Genomic DNA, 13,916 nt, shown 5'->3' with positions numbered 1-13,916 from the left:
AGAGAAACACACATTAATCGGAATTTATTAGAATACTCTATGTGCTTCACTTATATCTTTTGAGCTAAACGATTTTGCTCTAGTGCTTCACTTATATCTTTTAGAGCACGGTGGTGGTTATATTTTATAGAAATAATTGATCTCTCATGCTTCACTTATATTATTTTAGGAGTCCTTTAGAACAGCATGGTAATTTGCTTTGGTTATAAAATTAGTTCTAATATGATAGGCATCCAAGATAAAAACTTTTAAGTGCATTGAATACTAAGAGAAGTTTGATACTTGATAGTTGTTTTGAGATATAAAGGTGGTAATATTAAAGTTGTGCTAGTTGAGTAGTTGTGAATTTGAGAAATACTTGTGTTGAAGTTTGCAAGTCCCGTAGCATGCACGTATGGTAAGCGTTATGTAACAAATTTGAAACATGAGGTGTTCTTTGATTGTCATCCTTATGAGTGGCGGTCGGGGACGAGTGATGGTCTTTTCCTACCAATCTATCCCCCTAGGAGCATGCGCGTAGTGCTTGGTTTTTGATGACTTGTAGATTTTTGCAATAAGTATGTGAGTTCTTTATGACTAATGTTGAGTCCATGGATTATACGCACTCTCAACCCTCCATCATCGCTAGCCTCTTCGGTACCGTGCATTGCCCTTTCTCACCTTGAGAGTTGGTGCAAACTTCACCGGTGCATCCAAACCCCGTGATATGATACGCTCTACCACAGATAAACCTCCTTATATCTTCCTCAAAACAGCCACCATACCTACCTATTATGGCATTTCCATAGCCATTCCGAGATATATTGCGATGCAACTTTCCACCGTTCCGTTTATTATGACACGCAACATCATTGTCATATTGCTTTGCATGATCATGTAGTTGACATCGTATTTGTGGCAAAGCCACCTTTATAATTCTTTCATACATGTCGCTCTTAATTCATTGCCCATCCCGGTACACCGCCGGAGGCATTCATATAGAGTCATATTTTGTTCTAAGTATCGAGTTGTAATCATTGAGTTGTAAATAAATATAAGTGTGATGATCATCATTAATAGAGCATTGTCCCAAAAAAGGCCAAATAAAGAAAAGGCCCCAAAAAAAGGGACAATGCTACTATCCTTTTTCCACACTTGTGCTTCAAAGTAGCACCATGATCTTTATGATAGAGAGTCTCTTGTTTTGTCATTTTCATATACTAGTGGGAATATTTCATTATAGAACTTGGCTTGTGTATTCCAACAATGGGCTTCCTCAAATGCCCTAGGTCTTCGTGAGCAAGCAAGTTGGATGCACACCCACTTGGTTTCTTTTGTTGAGCTTTCATACATTTATAGCTCTAGTGCATCTGTTGCATGGCAATCCCTACTCCTTGCATTGACATCAATTGATGGGCATCTCCCTAGCCCATTGATCAGCCGCGTCAATGTGAGACTTTCTCCTTTTTTCTATTCTCCATACAACCCCCATCATTATATTCTATTCCACCCATAGTGCTATATCCATGGCTCACACTCATGTATCGCGTGAAAGTTGAAAAAAGTTTGAGATCACTAAAGTATGAAACAATTGCTTGGCTTGTCATCGGGGTTGTGCAAGATGAGAGCATTCTTGTGTGACGAAGATGAAGCATGGCCAAACTATATGATTTTGTAGGGATGAGCTTTCTTTGGCTATGTTATTTTGAGAAGACATAATTGCTTGGTTAGTATGCTTGAAGTATTATTATTTTTATGTCAATATTAAACTTTTATCTTGAATCTTTCGGATCTGAACATTCATGCCACAATAAATAAAATTATATTGAAGAATATGCTAAGTAGCATTCCACATCAAAAATTCTGTTTTTATCATTTACCTACTCGAGGACGAGCAGGAATTAAGCTTGGGGATGCTTGATACGTCTCCAACGTATCTATAATTTTTTATTGCTCCATCCTATTATATATTCTGTTTTGGATGTTTAATGGGCTTATTTATACACTTTTATATTATTTTTGGGACTAACCTATTAACCCAAGGCCCAGTGCAAATTGCTGTTTTTTTTTGCCTATTTCAGTGTTTCGCAGAAAAAGAATATCAAACGGAGTCCAAACAGAATGAAACCTTTGGGAGCGTGATTTTTGGAACAAACGTGATCCAGAGGACTTGGAGTGGACGTCAAGCAATCAATGAGGAGGCCACGAGGCAGGGGGGCACGCCTACCCCCTGGGCGCGCCCTCCACCCTCGTGGGCCCGTCGTGGCTCCACCGACCTACTTCTTCCTCCTATATATACCTACGTACCCCGAAACCATCGAGGAGCACCACGAAAACCTAATTCCACCGCTGCAACCTTCTGTACCCGTGAGATCCCATCTTGGGGCCTTTTCCGGCGCTCCGCCGGAGGGGGCATCGATCACGGGGGGCTTCTACATCAACACCATAGCCTCTCCGATGATGTGTGAGTAGTTTACCACAGACCTTCGGGTCCATAGTTATTAGCTAGATGGCTTCTTCTCTCTCTTTGGATCTCAATACAAAGTTCTCCCCGATCTTCTTGGAGATCTATTCAATGTAACTCTTTTTGCGGTGTGTTTGTCGAGATCCAATGAATTGTGGGTTTATGATCAAGATTATCTATGAACAATATTTGAATCTTCTCTGAATTCTTTTATGTATGATTGGTTATCTTTGCAAGTCTCTTCGAATTATCGGTTTGGTTTGGCCTACTACATTGATCTTTCTTGCAATGGGAGAAGTGCTTAGCTTTGGGTTCAATCATGCGGTGCTCGATCCCAGTGACAGTAGGGGAAATGACACGTATTGTATTGTTGCCATCGAGGATAAAAAGATGGGGTTTATATCATATTGCTGGAGTTTATCTCTCTACATCATGTCATCTTACCTAATGCATTACTCTGTTCTTATGAACTTAATACTCTAGATGCATGCTGGATAGCGGTTGATGTGTGGAGTAATAGTAGTAGATGCAGGCAGGAGTCAGTCTACTTGTCACGGACATGATGCCTATATACATGATCATGCCTAGATATTCTCATAATTATGCACTTTTCTATCAATTGCTCGACAATAATTTTTTCACCCACCGTAATACTTATGCTATCTTGAGAGAAGCCACTAGTGAAACCTATGGCCCCCGGGTCTACTTTCCATCATATTAATCTCCCATCAACTAGCTATTTCTGGTGTCGTTTATTCTGCAATCTTTACTTTCAATCTTTATTAACAAAATACCAAAAATATTATCTTATCATCTCTATCAGATTTCACTTTTGCAAGTGGCCATGAAGGGATTGACAACCCCTTTATCGCATTGGTTGCAAGGTTCTTATTTGTTTGTGTAGGTACAAGGGACTTTGGCCTCCTACTGGATTGATACCTTGGTTCTCAAAAACTAAGGGAAATACTTACGCTACTTTGCTGCATCACCCTTTCCTCTTCAAGGAAAAAACCAACGCATGCTCAAGAGGTAGCAGCGAGGTGCTTCGCTGGTAACTGTCGGGCTTGGCGGGCCACCCAGACGGCTTTTATGCCGGAGAACTGCTCTTCGTGCTCATCGGATGTCGCCGAAAGAGTGGACAAAATGGTGGAAGGAGGGGCTTCGTCGGCGTCCTGCTCCTGAACGGACGTGTGTGGCCGGAGTTGGTTTCTTGCATTCCACACGGGTTTAAATGTAGGTTGAATGCGGCGAGGAGGCGGGTACAACTGGGAGTGCAGCGGGCGGCGCCCTGGGCCGGCGCGCCGCTTCAAATGGCGGGCGCAGTGAGAGGTCACATCCGCCCTGACCCCCTTGACCGTGGACCTTGATGGTGTACGTCACCTTGTGTCCAGATCTAAGATGCCATGTGCACCAGATGAATGACTCCAAGCTCGACCACCGTGATGCAAGAGTTGCGTGCCGAGGAACACTGTTGGAGACACACCCCTCAGACTATCCACAATGGGTAGTAACATAGACTAGTAACATGAGCATGTTACTAGTCTATGTTACTACCTCTATAGTAACTTATGTGTGGTAACATGCAACACTTCATTTATTAGGCCATAGACACATCTTGCCCTGATATGTGTGATGTTACTCATACTACTAGTAACTAGCTATGTTACTATTTTCCTCTCTTTCTTCATTTATTGCTTGCCACATCATCTACTTTATCTAGATATGTGTGATGTTACTACCTATGTTACTCCCACTGTGGGTAGTCTCATAATTTTCCTCGTCATCATCCGAGTCCTAGAAGTCTCACCCATATCATCATTAGGCATGCAGCCGCCTTCATAGACAACGTGCGCAGAAGGAGTAGAGGCGACTGGGGACACAACACGTCGTGGGCACTCCGTACGTGATCGTGTGCGTGCAGTGTGCGTGTTTTTCCATCGGTGCTAGCTCTAAGGCCAAGGTTGCGGTCGTCTTCGTCTCCGGCTAGTCGTTGAGAAACGACGGCAAAGAGGTGCTACAAGAGATGCGTAGGCGCCGTTGTGTGCGAGCTTCGCCGTAGCACGACGAACCGGACATCGCCGTAGCACGACAAACCGGACATCGCCGCAGATGGCGCACGCCTCCATGCAACCGAGTGTGTGCGCATGCATGTGTTATTCACATGCATTCTGTGGCCGAGTGTGTGTGCATGCATGTGTTGTGTACATGCGTTGTGTGCTCCATGCTGTGCGCGTATGTGCATGAGTTGGATCGGCATGAGTTAGTGCGTTGGCGTGTGTACATGCATGGCTGCATGTGTCCTATACATGTGTGGCTTCTTGTGTAGTTATCAATATAAACTATAAAATATCTTCAACTTAGCATCCTGATGTATCGTCTCTAGTGGTTAGCGAAGAGTTCATGTTCTTTTATTTGTTTATAGGTGGGCAAGCGGCAAAAAAAAGAGGAAAACGCGCAAGGTTCCTTGCAGACGCTCCACCACGAGGTTCCTTGCAGACGCTCCACCACGAGGTTCCTTGCTCCTTCTCGGTCGTCGGGAATCTATGTTCTTCCACTCTTTTTTTTACGTGAGCTTTGTTCATCCTTTTGCCAACACACGAGACATCTAGCATCAAGGTGCACGTGTCATGCAAGAAAATGGAGATAATCAGATAAGTAGTGCGTAAGTGAGTCGTGCACTTCAATGGCACCTACTATGCAATATTTTTTCTCCTCGATGGCACGTGAATAGTGCATGTACTCAACGACGGAGCACGGGATGGTATCCATGACATGGTCAGCCCTTTTTTGGAGAGAGTACATACTAAATAACTTTGATGTGTCCCGTAAAATCGCAGAATGACGAGAAGCTTGCTTACTACGCCTTCTCCCTTGCCAACGCATGCGCGGTGGCTCGCAGCACGAGGAGAAACTTTTGCTTACAAGTGGTGGACGTGCAGCAGTTCATTTGGTGTCAGATTGCCAGAAGTACTACTGTAGTACCATCATTATTGTTCGACTTCCAGAAGAGGTGAAGAGCCAAGCGCAAGATCACCTACTAACCTTAGGCTAGCCATAGTGGGAGTAACATAAGTAGGAGTACCTCCTTTTTTATTCTAGAAACAACCACACGTGAATATTGGACGGTAGCAGCACATCAACTGAATCAAAAATCGAAACCAACCAATGAACTACTACTACTGGTGAGCGTTTGCTAGTATCATGTACTCTGTCTGTCCATGTAGATAGGGCTTAGTGCGTTTTCCGACACTAACTTTGGCCCTATTTGGATCCATGGGTTAGAGTTAGTTTGAGCTAGTTGGGGCTCAAATAGCCCTAAAGTATCCAAACATGAGGGTTAAATTGGAGCAAGTTGCCCCAAACCCACCACAAAAACTATCCCACCCAAGAGTCGCTAACATGTGATGACTTAACCGACCTCAATAGACGGCAAAAAAGCCAGCCCGCCGCACTTTGAGAGAGACGAGGAGCGAGAAGCGATACGGGCTGGTGGATTACTAGAGCTAGGTGTCGCACGGAGGCCAAGAAATATGGTGATAGCGTAGGTTAGCCATGTAGTATGATGTAACTACACTGGGCTGCCGTGTTTTATACTCTTCCAGTCTACTGTGGAGATGATTGATTGATTTTATATCGTTGAATAATATAAAATATTATGAGTGCAGACGCTCCACCACGAGGTTCCTTGCTCCTTCTCGGTCGTCGAGAATCTATGTTCTTCCACTCTCTTTTTTGACGTGAGCTTTGTTCATCCTTTTGCCAACACGCGGGACATCTAGCATCAAGGTGCACGTGTCATGCAAGAAAATGGAGATAAGCAGTGCGTAAGTGAGTCGTGCACTACGATGGCACCTAGTGCTGCGCAATATTTTTTTCCTCCCCGATGGCACGTGAATAGTGCATGTACTCAATTACCGAGCACGGGATGGTAGCCATGGACATGGTCGGTCCTTTTTGGAGAGAGTACTAAATACGTATTAACTTTGATGTGTTCCGTCAACTCGCAGAACGACGAGAAGCACACACTGAATGACCGAGCACGGGATGGTAGCCATGCACATGGCCAACCCTTTTTGGAGATTAATGCACTACTTTTGATGTGTTCGGGCCCCATGCTCATGTATGCCAACGTGGTACTAGTCAATTATTTTGCCAGAGTCAGCTATCACACCCTTTCGATGCCACGTCAATGTACCCACTAGAAACAAGTTAGACTTGTTCGGTTCAACCGCCTCCCTAGGTGTTTCGAGAGGAATTAGCCAGCGTGAGGCGGTTCTATAGGTGGGCAGGCGGCTTAAAACAAGGAAAACGCGCGATCCAGGGGAGGGAAACTTCTACATTCGCAGGGGACGTGGCATTGGCTATTGGGCGGCAACATGCGGTCATCCGGGTACGCCATAAAGGATACGAAGAGGCATCCTATATCAGCAAGGACCAACTTCCCTACCGATAGCTCATCAGACAGAACTCCCAAGTTAACTGTGTTGAGGCTGGTGTAGTCATGAGTGACCGGATGGGAAGTGGACTCGATGTTAACTAGAGGGATGGGTTACTGCAAAGGTTTATTATAAACCTTTGCAGTGACCCATCCGTCTAGTTAATATCGAGGTCTTTGTTTTGTAGTTTTTGACATTTTTTTGTTTTTTGAACACATGTTAATCGAAGGTTTTTTGAACATAACGCATCCCAAGACATATATGCTTATGTGTCATGGAGTTAGTGAGGAGAGAGGTGTTTTTAGTAACATAATATGTTACCGTAAGATAACGCACACCAATGCAAAATGAGTCTACAACATAATAAATGAAGGCTTGCATGACACTACATTTATGTTACAACCCACTATGATGATAGTAACATAAACTAGTAACATGCATATGTTACTAGTCTAAATTACTGCCCACTATGACTAGCCTTAGCATGGTTACTAATATAGCGAACTGATGGCTACAAGGAACCGCCATGTCATCTACAACCATCATCTATATACACTCATGCAATAGTGGGGCTATAAGGTTGGCTATTAGTACATTAGTACTTTTTTCCATCTTCTCTCTATCTCTTTCTTCACATTTATTGCATTTACCTAGGAATGCGTATATAGCTAGGCTCTTGCATGAGAGCCCACTCCCCTTACTTTTTCACATCTCTCTCTCCCGCAAGTATAATGGCTTATAGCCCACTTACATGGCATTTTTTGCCTATATGAAGGAGAGAGTGATGAAAAAGTAAGACTAGTCACAATGGGTAGTAACTTAGAGTACTACCTCTATAGTGGGGAGTATGTGTGGTGTCATGCAACACTTCATTTATTAGGTTGTAGACTCATCTTGTCTTGGTATGTGTGATGTTACGGTAATTAGCTATGTTACCACATGCTTCTGTTTTCTCATTAATTACTTGCCACATCATCTGTTTTGCCTTGAGATGTGTGATGTTACCATCTATGTTACACCCACTGTGGGTAGTCTAAGGGGAGTGGGCTCTCATGCAATAGCCTAGCTATATGCAGATTCCTAGACAAATAGAATAAATGTGAAGAAAGATAAAGAGAGAAGGTTGAAAAAGGTAGTAATGTTACAGCCAACCTTGTAGCCCACACTACTATATGAGTGACTATAAATGATGGCTATACATGACATGGCAGTTCTTATAGCCATCAGCTGGCTATACTATTAACCATGCTCTTAGGCTGGTCATAGTGGGGAGTAACTTATACTAGTGTCATGCATATGACACTAGTCTAAGTTACTACCTGATGTCGCTTGAAGCTACGTCGGTATTTCCCCAAAGAGGAAGGGATGATGCAGCACAGCGGCGGTAGGTATTTCCCTCAGATATGAAACCAAGGTTATCAAACCAGTAGGAGAACCAAGCAACACAACGTAAACAGCCCTTACACACAGATAACAAATCATCGCAACCCGACGTGTTAAAGGGGTTGTCAATCCCTTTCGGGGTACGGCGCCTCAAGTGGCAAACGGACGTGAGATAAATTTGTAGTAAATTGATAGATCGAACGCCAAATAAAATAAAGAAAGAAAAATTGCAGCAAGGTATTTTTGTATTTTTGGTTTAATAGATCTGAATATATGCAAGGAAAAAGTAGATCGCAAAGGCAAATATATGAGAAAGAAGACCCGAGGGCCATAGGTTTCACTAGTGGCTTCTCTCGAGAAAAATAGCAAACGGTGGGTGAACAAATTACTGTTGGGCAATTGATAGAACTTCAAATAATTATGACGATATCCAAGCAATGATCATTATATAGGCATCACGTCCAAGATTAGTAGACCGACTCCTGCCTGCATCTACTACTATTACTCCACACATCGACCGCTATCCAGCATGCATCTAGTGTATTAAGTTCAGGGAGAAACGGAGTAATGCAATAAGAACGATGACATGATGTAGACAAGATCTATCTATGTAGAGATAGACCCCATCGTTTTATCCTTAGTAGCAACGATACATATGTGTCGTTTCCCTTTCTGTCACTGGGATCAAGCACCATAAGATCGAACCCACTACAAAGCACCTCTTCCCATTGCAAGATAAATAGATCAAGTTGGCCAAACAAAACCCAAATATCGGATAAGAAATACGAGGCTATAGGCAATCATGCATATAAGAGATCAAAGAAACTCAAATAACTTTCATGGATATAAAAAGATATAACTGATCATAAACTCAAAGTTCATCAGATCCCAACAAACACACCGCAAAAAGAGTTACATCATATGGATCTCCTAGAGACCATTGTATTGAGAATCCAGCGAGAGAGAGAAAGCCATCTAGCTACTAACAATGGACCTGAAGGTCTACAAAGAACTATTCACGCATCATCGGAGAGGCACCAATGGAGGTGGTGAACCCCATCCGAGATGGTGTCTAGATTGGATCTGGTGGTTCTGGACTCTACGGTGGCTGGGTGAATATTTCGTCGCTTGCTTTAGGGTTTCTGGAATATTGGGGTATTTATAGAGCAAAGAGGCGGTCCGAGGGCACCCGAGGTGGGCACAACCCACCAGGGCGCGCCTGGGCCTCCTGGCGCGCCCTGGTGGGTTGTGCCCCCCTCGGGGCACCCCCCAGGCGCAGCCAGGGCCCGTTGTGTTCCTCCTGGCCCATAATAATTCTCCGTAAAATTTCGGGGCATTTGGACTCCCTCCGATATTGATTTTCTGCGATGTAAAAAACATGAAAAAAACAACAACTGGCACTTGGCACTATGTCAATAGGTTAGTACCCAAAAATTATATAAAATGACTATAAATGATTGTAAAACATCCAAGATTGATAATATAATAGCATGGAACAATCAAAAATTATAGATACGTTGGAGACGTATCACTACCTCCATAATGCAAAGTAACATAGTAGTAGTGTCATACTAGTTGGCTTCATTTATTACCTTGTAGACTCATCCTCTCTTGGAAAGCGCTATGTTACAGTAACACATTATGTTACTCTAAACACATCTCTCCTCATTAAATACATGCCACATAAGCAAACTTGTCTTGGACTGCGCTATGTTACTACCTATGTTACTCCCACTATGACCAGCATTTTAGTAGGTGACCTTGCGCTTGGCTCTTCGCCTATTCCGGAAGTCAAATGAACTACTGGCAATCTGACACCAAATGAACTGCTGCACGTCCACCGCTTGTCAGCAAAAGTTTCTCCTCGTGCTGCGAGCCACCGCGCACGCGTTGGCGAGGGAGAAGGCGTAGTAAGCAAGCTTCTTGTCGCTCCGCGAGTTGCCGCGTGTTGGCAAAAGGATGAACAAAGCTCGCGTCAAAAAAAGAGTGGAAGAACATAGATTCCCGACGAGCAAGAAGGAGCAAGGAACCTCGTGGTGGAGCGTCTGCACCCATAATATTTTATATTATTCAGCGATATAAAATCAACCAATCATCTCCACAGTAGACCGGAAGAGTACGAAACACGGCAACCCAGTGTAGTTACATCATACTACATGGCTAACCCACGCTATCACCATATTTCTTGGCCTCCGTGCGACACCTAGCTCTAGTAATCCAGCAGCCCGTATCGCTTCTCGCTCCTCGTCTCTCTCAAAGTGCGGCGGGCTGGCTTTTTTGCCGTCTATTGAGGTCGGTTAACTCATCACATGTTAGCGACATGCCAAGAGCATTCTAAAAAAATATTGTACTCTATTGTTATGCCAAGAATAGGAAGCACTTTGACCGACGGACCAAACGAGACAGGCGTACCGTGCCGTGAGTGGGTCCAGTTTCTCGTTTTGAACTTGTTTGGTGTAGTAGTAACACTTGGTTTTGACTATTGATAAGATTTTATATAGGGCCTAATGTATTCTTCGAGCATGCCTTTGACTATTGATTTTATATAATTTGAAAATTATATCATTCGAAGATCCTTTCATGTTCCGTTTTCAAAAAAAAGATCCTTTCATGTACGAATTTGACTGTATGCTTTGAGCAACTTGCATGTCCTATACTGCTCCTGTTTGGATACTCTAACTTAGCTAGAGGTTAGACTAACTCATGACTAACCTTGAACTAACTGTAGCCAAAGAGTTGTTTGGGTGACAGGGTTAGATTGACAATAAATGCACTTGATGGAGAAAGAAAAGTGATTTTTCAGTGGGCCCAATGAGAACTATCTCCAATCAGCACCTCTTGGGTGGGATAGTTTTTTTTTGGTGGGCTCGGTGCAACTTGCTCCAATTTAACCCTCATGCTTGGATACTTTAGGGCTATTTGAGCCCCAACTAGCTCAAACTAACTCTAACCCATGGATCCAAACAGGGCCAAAGTTAGTCTCGGAAAACGCATTAAGCCCTATATACATGGACAGACAGAGTACATGATACTAGCAAACGCTCACCATTAGTAGTAGTTCATTGGTTGGTTTCAATTTTTGATTCAGTTGTTGTACTGCTACCGTCCAATATTCGCGTGTGGTTGTTTCTAGAGTAAAAATAGGAGGTACTAGTACTTATTGTAGGAAAGGTGAAGTGATGGTTGCTTCGCCCGAGCAACTTATTACTCTGGGAATATGGGAGTACCAGCCCATTCAAGGAACAGAGAAATGATGGTTGCTTCATCCGGGCAACTTACTGTGGCGAAGGCGGGGCTCTATGATTTGACTGCTCACTAGTCATTACTACTGCGGCGCAACGACCGGGGTGAATCTTTCCCTATAGTTGTGCACTCAATATTGCTGCATGGCAGGTGGAGCCTGATACGTACATTTTGCATCATGCTTTTATATCGATATTTATTGCATTATGGGCTGTTATTACACATTATGCCACAATACTTATGCCTATTCTCTCTTATTTTACAAAGTTTACATGAAGAGGGAGAATGACGGTAGCTGGAATTCTGGGCTGGAAAAGGAGCAAATATTAGAGACCTATTCTGCACAGCTCCAAAAGTCCTGAAACTTCACAGAAGTCATTTTTGGAATTAATAAAAAATATTGAGCAAAGAAAATACCAGAGGGGCCCCACACCCTGGCCACGAGGGTGGGGGCGCGCCCTACCCCCCTGGGCGCGCCCCCTGCCTCGTGGGCCCCCTGGCAGGCCTCCGGTGCCCATCTTCTGCTATATGACGAAACTCCGCCACCACGAGGCGGAACCTTGGCGGAACCAATCTAGGGCTCCGGCAGAGTTGTCCTGCCGGGGAAACTTCCCTCCGGGAGGGGGAAATCATCGCCATCGTCATCACCAATGATCCTCTCATCGGGAGGCGGTCAATCTCCATCAACATCTTCACCAGCACCATCTCCTCTAAAACCCTAGTTCATCTCTTGTATCCAATCTTTGTCCCAAAGCCTCAAATTGGTACCTGTGGGTTGCTAGTAGTGTTGATTACTCCTTGTAGTTGATGCTAGTTGGTTTATTTGGTGGAAGATCATATGTTCATATCTATTATGCATATTAATACCCCTCTGATTATGAACATGAATATGATTTGTGAGTAGTTACGTTTGTTCCTGAGGACATGGGAGAAGTCTTGCTATTAGTAGTCGTGAATTTGGTATTCATTCGATATTTTGATGAGATGTATGTTGTCTTTCCTCTAGAGGTGTTATGTGAACGTCGAATACATGATACTTCACCATTGTTTGGGCCTAGAGGAAGGAATTGGGAAGTAATAAGTAGATGATGGGTTGCTAGAGTGACAGAAGCTTAAACCCTAGTTTATGAGTTGCTTCGTAAGGGGCTGATTTGGATCCATATGTTTCATACTATGGTTAGGTTTACCTTAATACTTCTTTTGTAGTTGCGGATGCTTGCAATAGAGGTTAATCATAAGTGGGATGCTTGTCCAAGTAAGGACAGCGCCCAAGCACCGGTCCACCCACATACCAAATTATCAAAGTAACGAACGTGAATCAAATGAGCGTTATGAAAACTAGCTTGACGATAATTCCCATGTGTCCTCGGGAGCGCTTTTCTCTATATAAGAGTTTGTCTAGGCTTGTCCTTTGCTACAAAAAGGATTGGGCCATCTTGCTGCACCTTATTTACTTTCATTACTTGTCACCCGTTACAAATTACCTTATCACAAAACTACCTGTTACCAATAATTTCAGTGCTTGCAGAGAATACCTTGCTGAAAACCGCTTATCATTTCCTTCTGCTCCTCGTTGGGTTCGACACTCTTAATTATCAAAAGGACTACGATAGATCCCCTATACTTGTGGGTCATCAAGACTCTTTTCTGGCGCCGTTGCCGGGGAGTGAAGCACCTTTGGTAGGTGGAATTTGGTAAGGAAAATTTTATATAGTGTGCTGAAATTTCCTATCACTTGTTACTATGGAAAACAATCCTTTGAGGGGTTTGTTCGGGGTATCTTCACCTCGTCCTGAACCACAATTAGCTACCCCTCAACCTACTGAACCTACTGAAAATGTTTACTTTAAAATTCCTTCGGGTATGACAGGGAAACTGCTAGCTAATCCTTTTGTAGGAGATGGAACACTGCATCCCGATTTACACTTAATCTATGTGGATGAAGTTTGTGGATTATTTAAGCTTGCAGGTATGCCCGAGGATGTCATCAATAAGAAGGTTTTCCCTTTATCTATGAAGGTAAATGAATTGACATGGTTTAGGCTATGTGATGATATGGGATCATGGAACTACAAACGATTGACATTGGAATTTCATCAGAAGTTCTATCCTATGCATCTTTTTCATCGTGATCGTAATTATATATATAATTTTTGGCCTCGCGAAGGAGAAAGCATCGCTCAAGGTTGGGTGAGGCTTTGGTCAATGTTATATTCATGCCCCAATCATGAGCTCTCAAGAGAAATGATTATTCAAAAATTTATGCTCGGCTCTCTCTCAATAATCGCTCGATGCTCGATACATCTTGTACTAGCTCTTTTATGATGAAGACTATTGAATTCAAATGGGATTTATTGGAAAGAATTAAACGCAACTCTGAAGATTGGGATCTCGACGAAGGTAAGGAGTTA

The sequence above is a fragment of the Triticum aestivum genome, chromosome 3D (assembly GCF_018294505.1).
Source record: "Triticum aestivum cultivar Chinese Spring chromosome 3D, IWGSC CS RefSeq v2.1, whole genome shotgun sequence".
Lineage (NCBI taxonomy): Eukaryota > Viridiplantae > Streptophyta > Magnoliopsida > Poales > Poaceae > Triticum > Triticum aestivum.
Note: the sequence above shows the minus strand (reverse complement) of the source record.